The sequence below is a fragment of the Triturus cristatus genome, chromosome 8 (assembly GCF_964204655.1).
Source record: "Triturus cristatus chromosome 8, aTriCri1.1, whole genome shotgun sequence".
In the NCBI taxonomy this organism is placed as follows: Eukaryota; Metazoa; Chordata; class Amphibia; order Caudata; family Salamandridae; genus Triturus; species Triturus cristatus.
The window spans coordinates 1,562,960,189-1,562,977,709 of record NC_140591.1 but is presented as its reverse complement, the minus strand read 5'-3'; the positions used below and the strand labels follow the sequence as shown (position 1 = coordinate 1,562,977,709).

The 17,521-nt window shown below is 46.0% G+C and overlaps 1 protein-coding gene across 1 annotated transcript in view; it reads right to left on the bottom strand.

The window, feature by feature from the left end:
• LOC146806154 (olfactory receptor 51E2-like) overlaps window positions 1-17,521 on the bottom strand; it is a 46,711-nt gene that overhangs the window by 7,469 nt on the left and 21,721 nt on the right. Inside the window, exon 2 of the mRNA XM_085623870.1 lies at window positions 16,884-17,096. The gene's annotated coding sequence lies outside the window, so the exon portion shown is untranslated. The remainder of the gene's footprint in view (window positions 1-16,883; window positions 17,097-17,521) is intronic.

The following is a 17,521-nucleotide window of genomic DNA, read 5'->3' as shown; positions in this document are numbered from 1 at the left end:
GGTGCCATGAGGCCCATGTAATTCTGTTCTCTCTAGTATCCGGTAGGTCAGCCCCTTCCCACCCTCTCCTTGCTTCATTAAGGTGAGGTCACCGTCCCTGTTCTTCACTCCACGGGCCATGTAGGTTCCAGTCTTCCAATTCAGCTTTCCTGCTTGACACGTTCCTTCCCATCGCGTTGTCTTCAATTGCGGTCAAGTGAGCGGTACGAGGACATCTTTTCTATCCTGTCCCTCTTCATCCACCATCTTGAAGGTATAAGGCTTAAGTTCTTGCAGTAATATACTCGCCAACATTCTAATAGTTTTTCAAAAATAGTACAATTTTGATGCTCTTTCCCAATGGATTTTTAATTAAAATAAAGCGCTATTGTCTCAGTAGGTAAGATCTGTATCAAGATTGCGGATTATAATGTACCCATCTCAGGGCACCATATCAATTGTAGTGTTTTTTAATATATATTGTAGAAGCACATGTTAATTTTCTAACCAAAAGTGTGTGTTGATTCAGACTAGGGGTGGGCTCAATTTGTGTACTCGCGCTACGCAAAGCTACGCGATATTGTAAAAAATCTCCGCGAGCACGCAAAAGTTCTGCGAACACACGGAATTGCTTGTTCCGCCCGCTCGTGATGCTTTTTTCCTGTTTGCGAACGCTGTTTGCGTGTTTGGGGGGAAATATCTCGCGAACACACATTCTGAAAAATTCTGCAAAGCCGCGGATAGCAGAATTTTTGGCAATTCCGTGTTCTCCGCAGAACGCGAAATTACCCAAATTCCACAAATTCCGAGAGCGAAATGGAATTTACCGCCCAGGCCTGATTCAGACTGGCGTAGAATGAAACAGGGGAATATTCTACCTAAGTAGCAATCTTGCCTAAAATGTATGAATGTTATACACCCTGTATCTGATCATTGTGGGCACATTCCTCCATCCTAGATGTCTGTGTAATAGCACAGTGCAGCCTGGGTATTGTGATATTTTGTTTCACAGTGGCATTCATACCAGAACTGTGTCAGGTGACATGTGTGGAAAGGTATGTTAGTATTCACAACCTATTGAGTGAACTCCACAGAATTTTGTAGTTTAAAACATTCTCGTTGCTCCGGATCCTATATATCCATTTCTGTTTCCTGAGCAGCAGAATCCTTTTGGTGTCTCTTGCTGTATTCGGTATATTTGGTTTATCTAGCAATGTCAAATGGATTTCGTCCACCGTGTGCTTTTTCTCTAGGTAATGTGTAGTAAATTTTGTCATGGCTTTCTGACATCCAATGTTGCTCTTATGTTCCATAATACGTATCTTGAATTTACGTGTTGTCATCCCTTTGTATAACAATCCACAGAGTCATGTCATTAGGTAGATTACATTTCTGAGTTGCAGTTAGTGTGTTTCTTCTGCACCCATGAATATTTCAGACCTATGTCAATACTCTTAGTGTCTTTGGTGAGGTTGCAGATATCATAAGCACCACATCTAGTGTGGCTCTTACTGGTGGGAGGACCCAGAGTCTCTGAGATTGCCCTAGTGCCAGATGACGGGCCTAGCGTGTACTTGCGGATCCCTCATGTTGGAACTTCTCTTGACAGAGAATTACGTTTTATCAATATTAAGGCCATTGGAATTCAAAATAAACCACCTTGCCAAGTCTTAAACTTCCCTTTTATTACATATACGTCACCCGAAAGGTAGACACTAGGAAGCCCATAGGGAAGGGTACTGTTTTATTAAAAGGTTGGACATGTGCTTTTAAGTTTTACATGTCCTGATATTAAGAACCCTTCAAATTTGATTTTCACCACTGAGAGGCCTATCCCTTCCACAGAATAACATAGGGGATTTTTTATTACATTTAACAAGCTGTAATTTCCACTTGGGAGTTGGTAGGTGTTAGAAATGGGGGTTTCTGGTTGTCAGAGTATGCACCCTGTACAAGCAGAAACCACCAATCTAGTCAGGGTAAGCTAGATATACACTAAAAGATAACCTGTGCTCACTCCCTGGTTGTTTGTCAGAGAGCAGTCAGGTTTATTTAAAGAGGCAATGTGTGCAGTAACTGTACAATACAAACACACTATAACATATCACAGTAAAACAATCTAAAAAGTACTCCTCATGGGGTTAGGGAAATGGACAATAATTTTATGAGTAACTCAAGGCAAAAATATCAAAAAAACACTAGAACTAGAGTTATAGTCTTTTAAAGATTAAATTATATTATTGTGCTTAGAGTCATAAAGCGCCCAAATAGGGATATTTGGTTGTGCTAGACTGGGGTAAATCCAAAAGGGAGGGTGGGCCAGCTACAGGACTCATGCAGGTGCAGCTGAAAAAGTACCTTGGATGGAGGGAGCATCGACGTCGAAGACTTTATGCAAGGAGCAGTGGAGGTGAGTCATTGTTTTTGTTCGAGTGGATGCTGGCGATACATCAGTTCCGATCTGCACAGTCAATGAAGGCTTTGCTGAGGAACCTCTTTACGATGCAGGTGAAGCGTCAAAATCAAGGTGCTCACTCCATCAAGCGGTGCAGCCTGTTGAAGCAATGTCATCGAGTGGCAGCAGCTTCGGGGTTGAGGGGGCAATGTGTTTGCTCCCAAAGGCAAAATCATCAATAGCACAGGAGAAATCATCTTTCAAGGGTCCAGGACTGGATTGTCACCACTTGGCAGGACAGGACACACAGATGGCAGAGTTCAGGTACTGTTGAAGGGTTGTAGGAAGTCTTTGATGGCCCTGAGACTTCAGAACAGGGGGGAAACCAGCAAGCCGTTGAAGTCACTGTGGTTTCAAGTGAGATTAGTCCAGTCCTTGTCCTCAGCAGGGCAGATCAGCAGGCAGCAGGGCAGCAGAGCAAAAAATAAGTTCTTCCAGAGCAGCAGTCAAACAAAGTGGCAAATCCCTGTTGCACAGCAATATTTACTCCTGACAGAGTTATTTACAGGTCCAGTAGTGTACTGTCTTGGTAGGTTCAGAGGACCAGTATGTATACCCTGTTGTGCCCTTGAAGTGGTGGTGGCTTCAAAGAAGGGTCTTTGAAGTGCACACAGGCCCTTTCTTCCCAATCCTGGCTCCAGACTAGCAGTATGGGGTAATCAGCCCTTTGTGTGGGAAACAGGACACTGCCTATTGAGGTGCAAATGTCAGCTTCCCCCTCTCTTCCTGCCTAGGAAGAGCTATCAGAATGCAGATAAATTCAGATGAATTCTCTGTCACATCTGCCCTTCCTATGTTTGTGGCTGTCTAGAGGGAATGCACAGGAGTGTAGCAGTTAACCACCCCAGGTGTGTATTGAAGCCAGGCTACAAGGCACACTCAGAGGTAAGAGCAGAGAAATGTCCACTTTCTAAAAGTGCCATTTCTAAAATAGTAATGTTAAACTTTACTGGTAAAGAGGATTTCTCATTACATTTCAATCAGGTATTACACCTTACAAGTGAATTTAAGAATTCCCAATGCTAGCCTATGAGAGTAGGCCTCACAGTGGTGAAGTACATATTTTGGTTGTTTGTCACTATCAGGACATATGAAACTTAAAAGTGCATGTCCTGCCTTTCACTTGCATAGTACCCTGCCTTTAGGACTATCTAGGGCCTACATTAGAGGGGACTTATGTGTAATAAAAGGTGAGTCTATGGGTTGGCAAGTGGCTTTGAATACCAAGTTGAAGTGGCAGTAAACTGCACATTCAGACAGGGCAATGGCAGGTCTGATGCAGGTTTGAACCGGCTACTTACGTGGGTGGCACAACCAGTGCTGTAGGTTAACTAGTATCATTTAATTTACAGACCCTGGGTATATGGTATACAACTTTATAAGGGACGTATAAGTAAACTAAATATGGTAATTGTGTGTACACCAATGATAACATGTTTCGGGAAGAAGCACATGCACTTTAACACTGGTTATGAATGGTAAAGTGCTTAGAGTCCCAAGGCCAACAAAATGAATCAGCAAAAAGAGGAGGGGAAAGGTAAAACGGTTGAGGGAAGGCCACCCTAAGGATGACAGGTATAACAGTTGGTATGTGATATTTGGTGTCTTTGAAATTGTTGGAAAATGCCCAATTTAAAGGCAAAGTCGGGTTTTTATTTACAATTTTAAAAATGCTACATTTAGAAAGTATTTCTGCCATTGGTCCTTTTGTGCATGCAGACGCCGTGGGTCACATGACTTGGAATACCTGGCAGACTTTGTGAATCCTCCCAGTCAGTCACACAATAGAGGGATTTGTTGTGCCTGAATGGGCCATCTGCTGGCAGGATGGGGGTCGGCGCTGATCCCAGCCCGATTTACACCTAATGTGCCTGTGCTCTACCTTCACACAAAGGGATTAACAATCCTACTTTGTTATTGCAGCCAATTTGGAGCCAAGGTAGAGGAGGCAGGAAAGTCCATGCACTTCAAATCCACTGTCTAGAAGCTTCTCCCACCTTCCGGAACCAGAGCATCAAGGATATAAAAGAAGGACCTTAGATGCCAACTCTTTAGTACACTTCTGGATCTGTAGGTAGTCTGCTAGGAAGAAGGACTGCTATGCTGCTGATAGGACTACTGCTCTGAAGGAACTCTTGCCCTGCTGCAATGAAACTCTGCCTGCTGCTCTCTTGCCTTGGAAAGAAGAACTGGACCTGCAACTTTATCTTGAATCCAGGGCTCCCAGGGTTACTCTAACAGCTAGTCTGCTGGCCTCCTGATCTGAGCCTTGGTGACATAAAAGGCTCACCAGCATACTGCACCAGCCCCTGGACCCAGCTGCAATGAATTCCTGATTCCCAAGTGGTGCCCCCTCAGGTCTTGGGCCCTTGCTGTGGCTCAGTGAGCTGAAATAAAGCTTTTGGGCTGTTTGTGACAGTGAACAGGCTTGTTGGCACAGAGACTTGCTGCTCACACTACGATTCAGTGCGGAGCTCCGTCAGCCCAACACTTCGCGCTCCGGCATCAACCGCTCACAGGGATGCCAATGCAAAGCTTCACCAACTCCCATCATGAAGCCCACTTGCTCTTTTTAATATGCCGACACCCTCTCACAATGCTTTCCCTGCCCCTCATGGCCCCTTCCAACATGAGCAAGAGTCTCGCCAAGTGACTGTAGCTGACCTTCACTCCATTGCAGTGGGCTGGAACTAGGCCCTGGGCAGATCTTGTGGAATTTAACTGCATGGAATTCCAAAGAGTTACAAAAAGAAATCAGCGAGATTCCATGAAATCTGACTAATGGGCAGAAAAATGCTCGCCTGGCTGTGTGCTCTGCTTTTTCAAGCCAATAGTGCGTTTTGCACTGAAAAATCAGAGCGAACGGTACTAAGCAGTGCACAAGCGCTCAGCCTTTTTCTTTTGCCTGCTTCTTTTCCTGTTTCCTTTATTTCTGCCTATTTGCTTAGGCCAACCCAATCCAACTCCAATCTGATTTTCCCTATTCCTAATCCCACCATTGTTGTGCTTATTTTAGTATTGGGGACCCTTCCTGCAAAGAACCGCTGTTCCTGTGCTGTTGCTGTCTGGCCACTTCGCCACGCCTCGCGGCCCCCGCTTCGCGGGAGCCGCTCGTAGGCTTAGACTCTCTCTGGGGATCATCCTTTCTGCCTCCCTTCACGTGCTTTGAGCACCAACGCGCCCCTTGCAAGTTGTCATCTGGTCATCAGGGGTAGAGGCGGGACTGCGAGGACCAGCATTCCTAGCGGCGTGGATCGGCCGCAGCTGGTCCTCTTCCCGCCCCCTCCTCCTCCTCTTTAAAATCTGTGTGGAGTGAGTGAGCCTTGGGACCCTTCCTGCAAAGAACCGCTGTTCCTGTGCTGTTGCTGTCTGGCCACTTCGCCACGCCTCGCGGCCCCCGCTTCGCGGGAGCCGCTCGTAGGCTTAGACTCTCTCTGGGGATCATCCTTTCTGCCTCCCTTCACGTGCTTTGAGCACCAACGCGCCCCTTGCAAGTTGTCATCTGGTCAACAGGGGTAGAGGCGGGACTGCGAGGACCAGCATTCCTAGCGGCGTGGATCGGCCGCAGCTGGTCCTCTTCCCGCCCCCTCCTCCTCCTCTTTAAAATCTGTGTGGAGTGAGTGAGCCTTGGGACCCTTCCTGCAAAGAACCGCTGTTCCTGTGGTATTGCTGTCTGGCCACTTCGCCACGCCTCGCGGCCCCCGCTTCGCGGGAGCCGCTCGTAGGCTTAGACTCTCTCTGGGGATCATCCTTTCTGCCTCCCTTCACGTGCTTTGAGCACCAACGCGCCCCTTGCAAGTTGTCATCTGGTCAACAGGGGTAGAGGCGGGACTGCGAGGACCAGCATTCCTAGCGGCGTGGATCGGCCGCAGCTGGTCCTCTTCCCGCCCCTTCCTCTTGTTTTTCCTTCATAGCTTGTGTGGACAACGCGCACGCGGGACGCGCGTGGGGCAACGGCCGAGGCGAAGACCGGGCTAAGAGCGGGCCGTTTGAGGCCGTTCGAGGACGGCCCTGGCCCACCCCCCTTATTGCTCCTAACCTGCTTGTTATTGTATCATCGTGCTGAGACAGGTTAGCTTAAACTGAAGCTCCCTAGTTAGTAAGTCGAGTGACGACCCTGATCTCATCGTAAGCACCATGAGTACTAGGATGACACGTAGCAAAGCCTCCAAAGGTGGTTCACAAATCTGTGGCCCTATGGACGACTTCATCACCCGCACAAATATAGCCATCGATGAAGAAATATCTAAACTTCAAACCCGGGTATCCCTAGAATTGGTAGCTGCACGTAGGCTGTCCGAGGTAATTGCCCTCTCGAAAAAATCATCCCTAGGACATATAGCCTCTGCTGTCACTCCAGCACGCCCTGCCCGCCCAAATAGTATTACCACCCAGGTTGATTTACACCAGCCCCCGATTACTTCCACCCTTACTCCGCCCTTAGAACAATCACGCATTACAGAAGAGCTAAGTTTCGCTGCACCTTCTCACGCCCAGACCCCCACCCTTAATTCCCTTTCCCAAGTATTCCCAACTACTCCCCGTGTTAGTGGTGCACAACCCAAAAGAAAACGCCAATCACGCTCAGCCTACTCTCGTATAAAGGCAAAGGTCGCAGTCTCCCGCCAGCTCACAATGACCAACACTCAGGCATGTAATGCTTTACCTGAGGGTTCCTCGAGCACACAGTCAGTATGCCAAAGTATGGGAGAGGGTCCAGCCAACACCACCCCAGTAGAAGAGGGGGCGCAGGTACAAGACCAGGGAAGGAATGATAAGGAATTTATAGATCAAGTCTGGGAAACATTAAAAAAACTTCTCTCACCACTCGACTTAAGATTGTCTAGGATAGAAAACAATCTACTCGAGATGGAAAAGAGCATTATTGCTCTGGCCACTCTTGGCCTGAGAAGTCTCGAAAACCAGGGCGTGTCCTTATCTGACCCACTTTCGCCAGCCCCTGTTTTGCAAGCTGAGCAGCACTCCCCACCAGTACCTGTTGCTGTAAGGCCTGTTCCTAAGCCGAGGACTGTGGCTGTGGATCAAGTTTCCATAACCGCTAAACCTCAGGCTACCAAACCGCAGATTCCCACACGGAACTCTAAGCCTGGAAAAGTAAATCCAAACCTGGTAGCATCCACCAGACCCCAGCCTGCCGAAACCCAGGGTCCTCGTCCAAAAGAAAATTTTAGAGGAGGCTATATAGACCTTCCACCAGAGGCCAATGACTATGTGGTCGTGTTGACAGGTGTCCCTGTGATTGGCACTGACCAACACGAAAACCACTGGTCATTGAAAAATAAAACTATGCACTGGCTTAACGTCAACAGACCGATTCCCAATGGCAAAAGAAGCCGAGTAATGATGGCCCGTAGAATACCCTGGGTGGGCCCAACCAAGAAATCTAAGCAAGGGGACTGCGTAGTTGTAACTTTTGAAGACCCACATACGGCGCACCATATCTGTTCCTGGCCAACTAGTGAAGATTCTTTGGTCATACCAAGGCCGCTATCCTATTTTTACCCCCCACGCCAATTGCATACCCAAGCGGATAACTGGTCCTTGGTGCAGCACCACCCATGGAACACCCATCCCATGAGGCAAAAGAATACACTTTTACACTGGAATGGCCTTTCAACCTACAATAGATTTGGAGGCCTGGAGGAGGTCGATTGACTTTCTATGTTCCCAGCATGCCCACAACTAGAAAAAGCATTGTCTCCACATGTTATAGACATAATTGGAAATCCAACCAACGGCCCTCCAACTAGCCAAGCCGGGCTTCTGACTCTCTTGCCCCGGGCCATGGAACCGATCAAAATGGCCATTTTAGATTGCAAAAGAGTGGAAACGAGGCCAGACAGCCCCTGTTCGATCCCCCCTCCTCCAGTACAATCTAATCCAATGGAGCTCGACCTGCCTGTTAGAGTTGCCTCCCCAGGCGATTCGTCACTGAGGGTCTTAAGCTGGAATGTGGCTGGCCTTGCACGTAACTTTGATAACCCGGAATGGAACACCTTCCTGGCACCCTATGACATTTGCTTGCTACAGGAAACATGGTGCCAGGACCCTAGACATAGAGTGGGGTTTTCGACCTTCTATGTTCCGGCTGTATGTCACCAAGGTTCTAAAGGACGTCCATCCGGTGGTCTTCTCATCTGGATCAACATAGCACTAGACCTCAGTGTTTCTCAAAGGACCACCGAAACACCTGACCTTCAATGGCTAACAGTGCACTACAAAGGGGGAAGTAAACTAGAACTATTTAATCTCTACTTAAGGGGCAATAGGAACGGAGGATCTCTAAACTCTTTAGGCTTAAGTAACTACCTGTCTGCCTGTGACGCCGACTCTCTCGTCCTGCTGGCAGGCGATTTTAATTGCTGTTTTGAACCTTTAGCCAAAGAAGATATTCTGGATACCAACGAGGAGGATAACAGGAGGGGCATCCCTATTTTGAACCTCGAACCGATCCCTAAATGGACACAAAAGGCGATCGATATAAATGCTCTTTGCATGGAGCATAACTTGAGAGCAACGAATGGGCGTTCTAAATCAGATCCCATGGGTGCCCATACATACAATAGGACGGGCCACTCATCCAGAATTGACTTTGTTATGCTCAACTATAACCTCTGGCCATATCATCAAGACATGGAGGTTATAGAGACCTGTGACAGCGACCACAACCCTCTCGCTTTAACCATTTCTGTCCCCTGGCAAACTGGGTCTCAAGAAACCACTAATCAGTTATGGAAAGCTTCACATGAGATTCTTCCCTCAAACTGTGGCAGACGTCTTAAATGGGCAAGAGTCTCAGCGGATGAGGCTAGGATGTCACAAGCTGAAACCATCTTACTAGAGGCTGAATCTAGGCTTGATAGCACGAATAGCGATAGCAAGATGTTTTTATCGTTATTTACGGAGACTGTAACGGCACCAAGTGGGCTGTTCACCATTCCCAAACCCAGCTCCAGAACTGCTTCAAAGGGGGCCCTGAGAACAAGTGAAAAGTGGTTCACAGCCAAGTGTCGACTTGCTAAGGGTGATCTTGTTGCTGCAGTAAAAGGAAAAGACCAAGCTACCATCAGGTCTGCAAGGAAACTTTATAGGAAAACTGTGACTGAGGCCAAGCGGACATATGATTTCAACTTTTGGCGTGACCTAACGGAGGCGAGCACAAGGAAAGATGCTAAGGGGTTCTGGGACTTGCTAAGATCAAGAGACAAGCCCATTGATCAACAACTGACTTGTAATATCCCTGGTGTTGCCTGGTTTGCCCACTTTTCGAAATTGTATTCGGCTCAGACAGGGCCTCCGCAACCAGACCCGCTCCCAAGGCTCAGTTCCACAGATCTCCCACCAAATGAAGTCCTATTTACCACCTTGGAAGTAGAGAAGGCAATCAGGTGTATTGTTTCTAACAAAGCGGCAGGACCTGATGGGATCCCGGGCGACTTGATAAAAAATAATCCCCCATTTTGGAGCAGATTAATTGCTGCTCTTCTTAATGAGGTTATGTTGGGGGGGTCTTTCCCTGACTCTTGGAGGGGCGCTGAAGTAGTCCCCATTTTCAAGAAGGGTAGCAGGGAAGACCCAGCCAATTACTGCCCCATCAGTTTGCTGGATTCGACGCAAAAGGTAGCGGGGAAAGTGGTATTGGGCAGGATTCTGGAGTGGGTGGATGAAAATCAGATATTGTCTGATTTCCAAGCGGGTTTTAGATCAGGGACAGGCACCGTCGAGCAGACATTCCGCCTTTTAATGCTCTATTGGAAGGTAGTGGTGCTAGGAGGGGGCAGCTTATTCTTAGTCTTCATAGACTTAAAAACAGCCTTCGACCTGGTTCCAAGAGCATTATTGTGGAAGGTCCTTGACGAGTTAGGTCTACCTCCCTATTTGTTGGCCTTGCTGATAAAATTCCATGAAAACAACTTTGCCCAAATCAGATGGGGTGCCCAGGGAGAAAAAACCCCGTGTATTCCAGTAGACAGGGGCGTCCGCCAGGGGTGTGTGCTTGCCCCCACTCTGTTTTCGCTTTACGTCAATGGAGTGGTGGAGCACCTTCTTCAACATCCTGCAGATGCACCATCCCTGGCTGGAAGGAAAATCCCGACGCTCCTGTTTGCGGACGACACCCTCCTGATTTCGAAATCACCTGCAGGCATACAGTTATTACTTTCCAGCTTCAAGGCCTTCTGTGACACCAAGGGACTGGCCATAAATATTGGCAAGACTAAATTTCTTGTCCTCAACCCCCCTAAGAAATCTGTTAAACCCCCCACTCTAGACTCTGTCACATTAGAACGGGTCAAAGAATTTGACTATCTAGGCATACGTCTTTGTGATAGTATGAGCTGGAAGGCCCATCACCAAAAAGTGTTTCTAACCCATAAGAGGGTTGTTGGTGCTTTACTTAAAGAGCAGCGTGCTTCCTCCATAAAACCTATTGGGGCACTTCTTGATATTTATAGGGGTAGGGTTGTGAGTGCAGCACTGTATGGCGCAGAACTTTGGGGTACCCAGAGAGTGGATACTTTGGCCCACCTAGAAAATAAATTTCACAAAGATCTGATGAGGCTACCCCAGAGCACCCCCACAATCCCCCTCTTGCTGGACGCAGGTACTCGTCCAATCTGCGAGCAAGCTAAATTACGCCCCTTACTACTATGGTCTAGCATTTGGAACGTCCCCGAACTCCACAGCTATGCAGACGCCCTAAAAGATGTACTGTCCTTACCTGGCTGGCATAAGATCGCCTGGCTCAGAGAGGTCAAGAGGGCATTATACAAGCTCGGTCTGGGAGCTGCGTGGGAAAATAAAACAGCACCTCCTAAACAAGAACTGAAGAAGGCTTACTGGTCTTGGGTGGATAACGAGAGACTTGGTAAATCAAATCACCCAAGATCTGTTGCCAACTTCTTGATGGTTAAAGATATCCCCTCCAGAGAACCATATTTGGACTTGATTCACAGTTCACATGATAGGGCATTATATTTTAAATTCAGGGTTGGGGTCTTACCTTTATGTCAGTTTACCTCTACCTGGAAACCACCACTGAAAACTGTACCCTATTGCCCATTCTGCGAGCTAAAAATCGAATCTGTCGCACATTTTCTATTTGAGTGTCGAGTCTATATGGCCCCTAGACGGAGGTGGTTGAAGCCTCTTTGTAGGAGCCTGGGAACTCGCTCACATCTGGAAGCTATAAGAATATTGCTCTCAGATACAAGACCCTTTTTTACCATTTGTTTGGCCAAATTCCTAGGCTGGGCTTGGCGCATAAGATCTGCTAAACAACTGACGATACAGTAAAGTGTCCCTTTTTCATTTCTCATAAATTTTAAGATTATCTCGTGTAAATATGAAATGTTTTTAATGGTAATACGAATTGTAAATTGCTTTGTTTCGACCATTGTTTTTATGCTGTCATGTTTTGCTTTTATGATATGTTTCTATATCGAAATAAAGCTTTACTACTACTACTACTACTTAGTATTGAGTCATTTTCCATGTGTTTATTTTCGTGCTTATTATAGGTTTTGGTGACTTTTTTGTACTTTGGTTTTTCCCGATTTCTGGCCTGTCCTCTACTTTCCCTCCCTTCTCCAGTCACACTCAATGGCAGAAGCAGGCAGCAAGAGCCCGCAGTCACTGCGGGCATCGTAGAAGGGCAGAGTTGCAGCCCCCACAATCTTCAGATTGTACCCATTATACACATTGACGACTTATGTATATTCTTTTTTGTATTTCTGAAAATAAATATTTTTTATGCCAGTTAATAATAGAGTGCATATTCATTAATTCATTATTCACAAATAATATAGGTATTTATAAATATAATTAATATTATCAATGTGCCAGATTCACAAAAGTAATCTGAGACAAAATGCTAACTTTACGACTTTCGGTATTCACAAAGTGCATTTAGGAGTAGTAAAGTTAAGAAGCTTAACTTTACTACTCCTAAATGCACTTTGTGAATACCGAAAGTCGTAAAGTTAGGATTTTTTCTCAGTTAAACATAAGTTTTGGTAAAATTAAGACCTAAACTTAAGTTTAACTGAGACAAAATCCTAACTTTATGAATTTCAGTATTCACAAAGGGCATTTAGGAGTAGTAAAGTTAGGATTCCTATTTTAACTACTCCTAAATGCACTTTGTGAATACCGAAAGTCGTAAAGTTAGGAGTTTGTCTCAGATTACTTTTGTGAATGGGCCCTTAATTTTTAATTGGCCATGCCACCGCCACCGCCAACTGCAGCTGGGGTCTACTGCCACCCGTACCACCACCAGCCTCTCCTCCTCCTTGGACTCAACACCAGGGGCCTCATGTAGGTAAATACATTTTACCGGTTCTTAAATACCGAGCCGTACCGAATCGGTAAATTAGAATCGGTAAGTTATATGTAGGTAAAAATTCGGTAACAGTTACCGATTCGGTAACATTCGGTAATCACGAATCGGAATTCACCGAATCGGTAAATACCGAGGTGGTATTTACCGATTCGGAAAATACCGAGGTGGTATTTACCGATTCGGAAAATACCGAGGTGGTATTTAGCGATTCGGAAAATACCGAGGATACTACCACCTTCCCTTAACTAAGTAGCTAATATCATAATTATGCTATAATAGAAGGTCTCTTAGGCTTGAATAGGGGACCCCATACCTCAAAAATCAGCTTAGTGAAATCACATCACAGGAGCATCAGGAGCCTTCTCGCAGGAAGGCTCGTCTTCGGTCTGAATAATAAACATGATGTCTGTGATATGAAAAGCACCAACTTTCAGGTATTTGCAGCTGCGCGTGTGTCATGGCTAAATAGTGGGTCGAACAACCTAGAGTGGAAAACATGCATTGTGTAAAATTCCAGACTGTGTGTCACAGCATGTACGCAGAGCTTGGGATGGTAACAACAGATTGCACTCGTCTGAAGGAAGTCTCGAGTCAGCAGTTTATTCAAGAAAGAACATGTAAACGCAGTGTCGTGTGCAAAGACAAAAAGATGGCTACATAACATTCAACGTGGTTATGCTAACTGAACAATGTATGTTCGTATTCAGGGAGAACTCACTACACGCCCCCTTGAGCGAAGCAATATTCAATAGGCAAGAAAAGAGAGAACGCAGAGTTCAGTTTCGTCAGAGCAGAACAAGGCGTAACCAATGCAGCGCCAAAGTCCTAAAGTCCAATTAATTGCAGCATAAAATTCCAAAAAACACAATGCAAGTATAGTAAAAAACTCAAGCCGACCATCAGGAAGAGAAAAAAGAGAAATAAAAGAAATAAATGTTGCGCCAGGGTGCTGTCCAGTAGCACAGACGCATTGGACGACAATCCAGTTAATCCATGAATGTATAGGCAGCATATGTGGCCACGGCTTCCAACAAAAAATCGTTTGCAGGGCCACTAAAAGTCTCAGCCATCCAATTAAGTAAAGAAAAGGAACATACGTGTTCTCCAACCAACGGAGCCTCTAGCACAATCAGAGGGCACCCGGAATGTTCCTCCAAATAGCTCATAGACAAGAAGTCGTAGGCTGCCGCTGAGATGTCCCAATTACCCAGGATACCACGCGCCGCACCACACGCCATGATCCGGACACCAGAACAGGACAACTCGTGAGACACTAAGGGCCTCATCAGTCGATCGAAATCCGGCACCGGAGACACCATGTTGGTCAAGCACAAATCCAGAGGCCATTCAAAGGGACAATCCAGGCAGTGAAATACAGGTTGTACGCAGGTGAAGTAGGAATACCTGAAGGATAATCCATAAGCCAGGCTCACAGTCGCCAATGGCAAAGTACCATAGAAGTCAAGCATCCTATCACGAAGAAGATGCAGACGGGACAGGTGCTCGTGTGGCACAGAAGGAGCAGCCATTCCGGAGTATGAAAAGGAAAAGCAGCACACCTGCCACTAGCGCCAGGAGCAGCGGGACACCTCCAAAGATGCTCGAGAAAAGTGAATGAACAAATGCCGGAATTACACCAAAAATAGTTTGGAAAGAGGTCACGAGACCCGAGCCCACATGTTTAAAAAAATGAGCCAGGCCGGTCGTGGACGAGGCATTGAAAATAGTTTGGATCAAAGAGCCGAAATGCAGGGGGAGGTCAGTATTCAGAGGCGCCTGTACCTCAGTGCGCGTATTAGCAACGTGAAGGACAAATGTTTCACGAGAGGAAGTCAAAGGCACCTCTTTGTGGGACAATAGCGCTCTATTCTGCTCAACTTGTTGAACTCTGCTTTCAAGGTTGGAATCGAAGGCCAGATGGAAACATCCAGCCGCACATGCGGGGGTGGAAAAAGAACAGTATTGCAGCAGACAACTTTATGCGAGACAGTTATGTACGGGATTCCCACTCACATCCCGCAGCAAGCTTCATTATTCAAAATTAAATGACTACCGTTTGCAAGCAGAGTGAAAGAAGGTGTAATCACAGGCACTGGGATACCTCGTAGGACGGACGCCAAATTCGGGGCTTGTACATTGCATGCGCCGTGTACTTGCATGTGCCTATTGTCTCATGTATGAATCCTAGAAGAGAGAGTGCTAAAGCTATTATCTATAACGGCTAAAGCCTTCTCCATGTTTGCTTGGTCAATAGCTCTCAATCTGGAAGCCGCCTCACTGTGCGACAACTTGCAGACTTCGTTGTAAATAGCATACGCCCACCTTTTGGTTCTGCCACCCACAGGACCATTCACAAAATCATTCAATTCGGTATGCACATTGATGGAGTGGGTGGACTTCCTGATCCTGTATATGTGCTCTGTGTCAGCTGGTGGACAGATTGGGATGTGTGTACCATCAATGCAGCCAATTAAATGGGGGAACTGTGCCATGTGAGAAATGTCTGTTTTTTTTTCTGCAGTGCAGCCTGTGTGTTGTGGAAGCTGATGTAGTGGTGCATTCTCTGCATCATGGCATCCAGGAAATTCCTGAAGGAACGGGACAGGCAACTCTGGGATACACCACCCACCGCAGCTGTCACCACCTGATAACTGCCGGATGCCAACAGATGTGGGCTGCAGAGCACCTGCACATGTGGGGGTATGGCGTGCGCCCTTCTTATTGGCTGGTCCAGGAGTGGGTGCAGGTCCCTGATTAAGTCCATGATGGTTTCGGGGTGTAGCCTGTACCTCTCATGTATCTCTGCATCAGTCAGCTGGAATAGTGTGATGCGCTGTCTGTAGATGCGTTCCTCCCGTCGCCAAACCCTCAGTCCTGCTGCCTGTAGACGTAGGCGCCTTGCAATGACGTACATAGCGGCTATGTTGTCCACGCTGTTGCATTTTGGGATTGCTTATCTGCACTGTTGATGGTTACCACCTGCTTTCAATCCGTGTTAATTACCGACTCTTATTTACCGATTTTCTTGGATTTCTTCATTACCGAGTGCTCCTACATGTCATTTTAATTTTTACCACTTCATATTTACCACTTCATATTTACCGATTCGTTAATTATGTATTCGGTAAATCTGAATCGGTATTTTGGAATTCGGTAAATATGAATCGGTATTTACCGCCTCATATTTACCGAAAAGTGTTTTTTGGACTCCTACATCTCACTTGTCTGAATACCGGTCGGTAACGGCATATTTACCGGAAATCGGCCGTTACCGACCGGTATTTGGCTACCTACATGAGGCCCCAGGCCTCTTCCACCACATCCTATAACAGCTGGCACACCTCAGATGTGAGATGGCCGAGCTCAGGTGCAAGACAGCATCGCTCCGGCGTGGGCAGCAGAAATTGGCTCAGTAAATTGATTTTTGTTTTGAAGGGGCATGCTAAGGGTGGAGAGGGTGGAAAGGACAGCATTTGGGGAAAGGGATTTGGGCATTGGACTTTGAACTTTTTGTGACCCATTTTGACTTGGAGCGGGGGATGGGCCTGTTGTGGGTAGAGAGGGTGAATCTTACAATAAATGGGCTTAAATTTATTTCTTAGTCAGCACCATTATCTGCCTTTTCTTTGCTGGTTGGCTAGTATAGCATTGTTAAGCATTATTGTTAACACAAGTGCGACATAGTTTTGCCCTCTGGAATTTCAGAGGTCACACATTATACATCAACTTTTCATCCTAGACTTCCCTACCTGAAGTCTCTTGCCATGTATATATTCTTCAGTAGGTTACTTACCTCTTCCTGCTGTCCATCAATTAATTATACCGCACCACAAGTTTGGCATTGGAACAGGAACAGAATAGTGACAACATTAATTCTGTTTCACTTGATGATGTTTTTCAACACCCAGCCCCAAAACAATTATACAGTATAGTAGTTAGGGTAGTAACTGCCCTTGTCCTATACTCTGTAACTATTTGCTCATTAAGGGGTCTGCCAACATACACAAAAACATAGTATTTATTATCTCTCCTTGCAAAGGACAACTTCACTACTACATTATCAACTAGTTCTTCAAGTTCACTTCTTACCTGAATTGTTTAAACGATGGTACCTCTTGAAAACTTTCCAAGCCTTTTTGCAGGATTTCCCATAAGGGCCTTCTTATTAATGGTGGTAGTACTTTTAGTGAACTTGTGCTAATGGGGAAGACATCACAAGGCGCTGTCCCACTTTCTCGTATTCCAAATGAGGTGAACTCCAACTGTTGGATTATTCTGAAAGATTCATCATAGGCAACTAGACTGAAAGAAAACCCAGAGTTAGTGATTTATCAAAAGACTGAGACCAGACCGCCATCACAAAAAGACTCTTATTACAAAAACTAGCAGTAGTAACTCCTAAGCAATCTAGGATCTAATTTGCAAAAAAGAATAAAACTAAGCTTACATAATCCTCGACTAAGGAGTCACAACTCAGGAGGAGAAGGTTTGGTTACTCCATGTTTCATGGACTTTGTAATTAACACAGGGAGGGCCTGATTCACAAAAGTAAAGTAAGTTACACTTTTGGTGTTACTTTACTGACTCTGACTGTGTATGTTTGCATCTAGTAACTTTCCAATCAGTAACTTTACGAGTAGTAACTTTGCGAGTGCTAAGAAGATCCTACAGTGAGTTGGTATCGCCTTCACCTCATCTGCCCCCCAAGTGAGTGTGTGATCCATTTA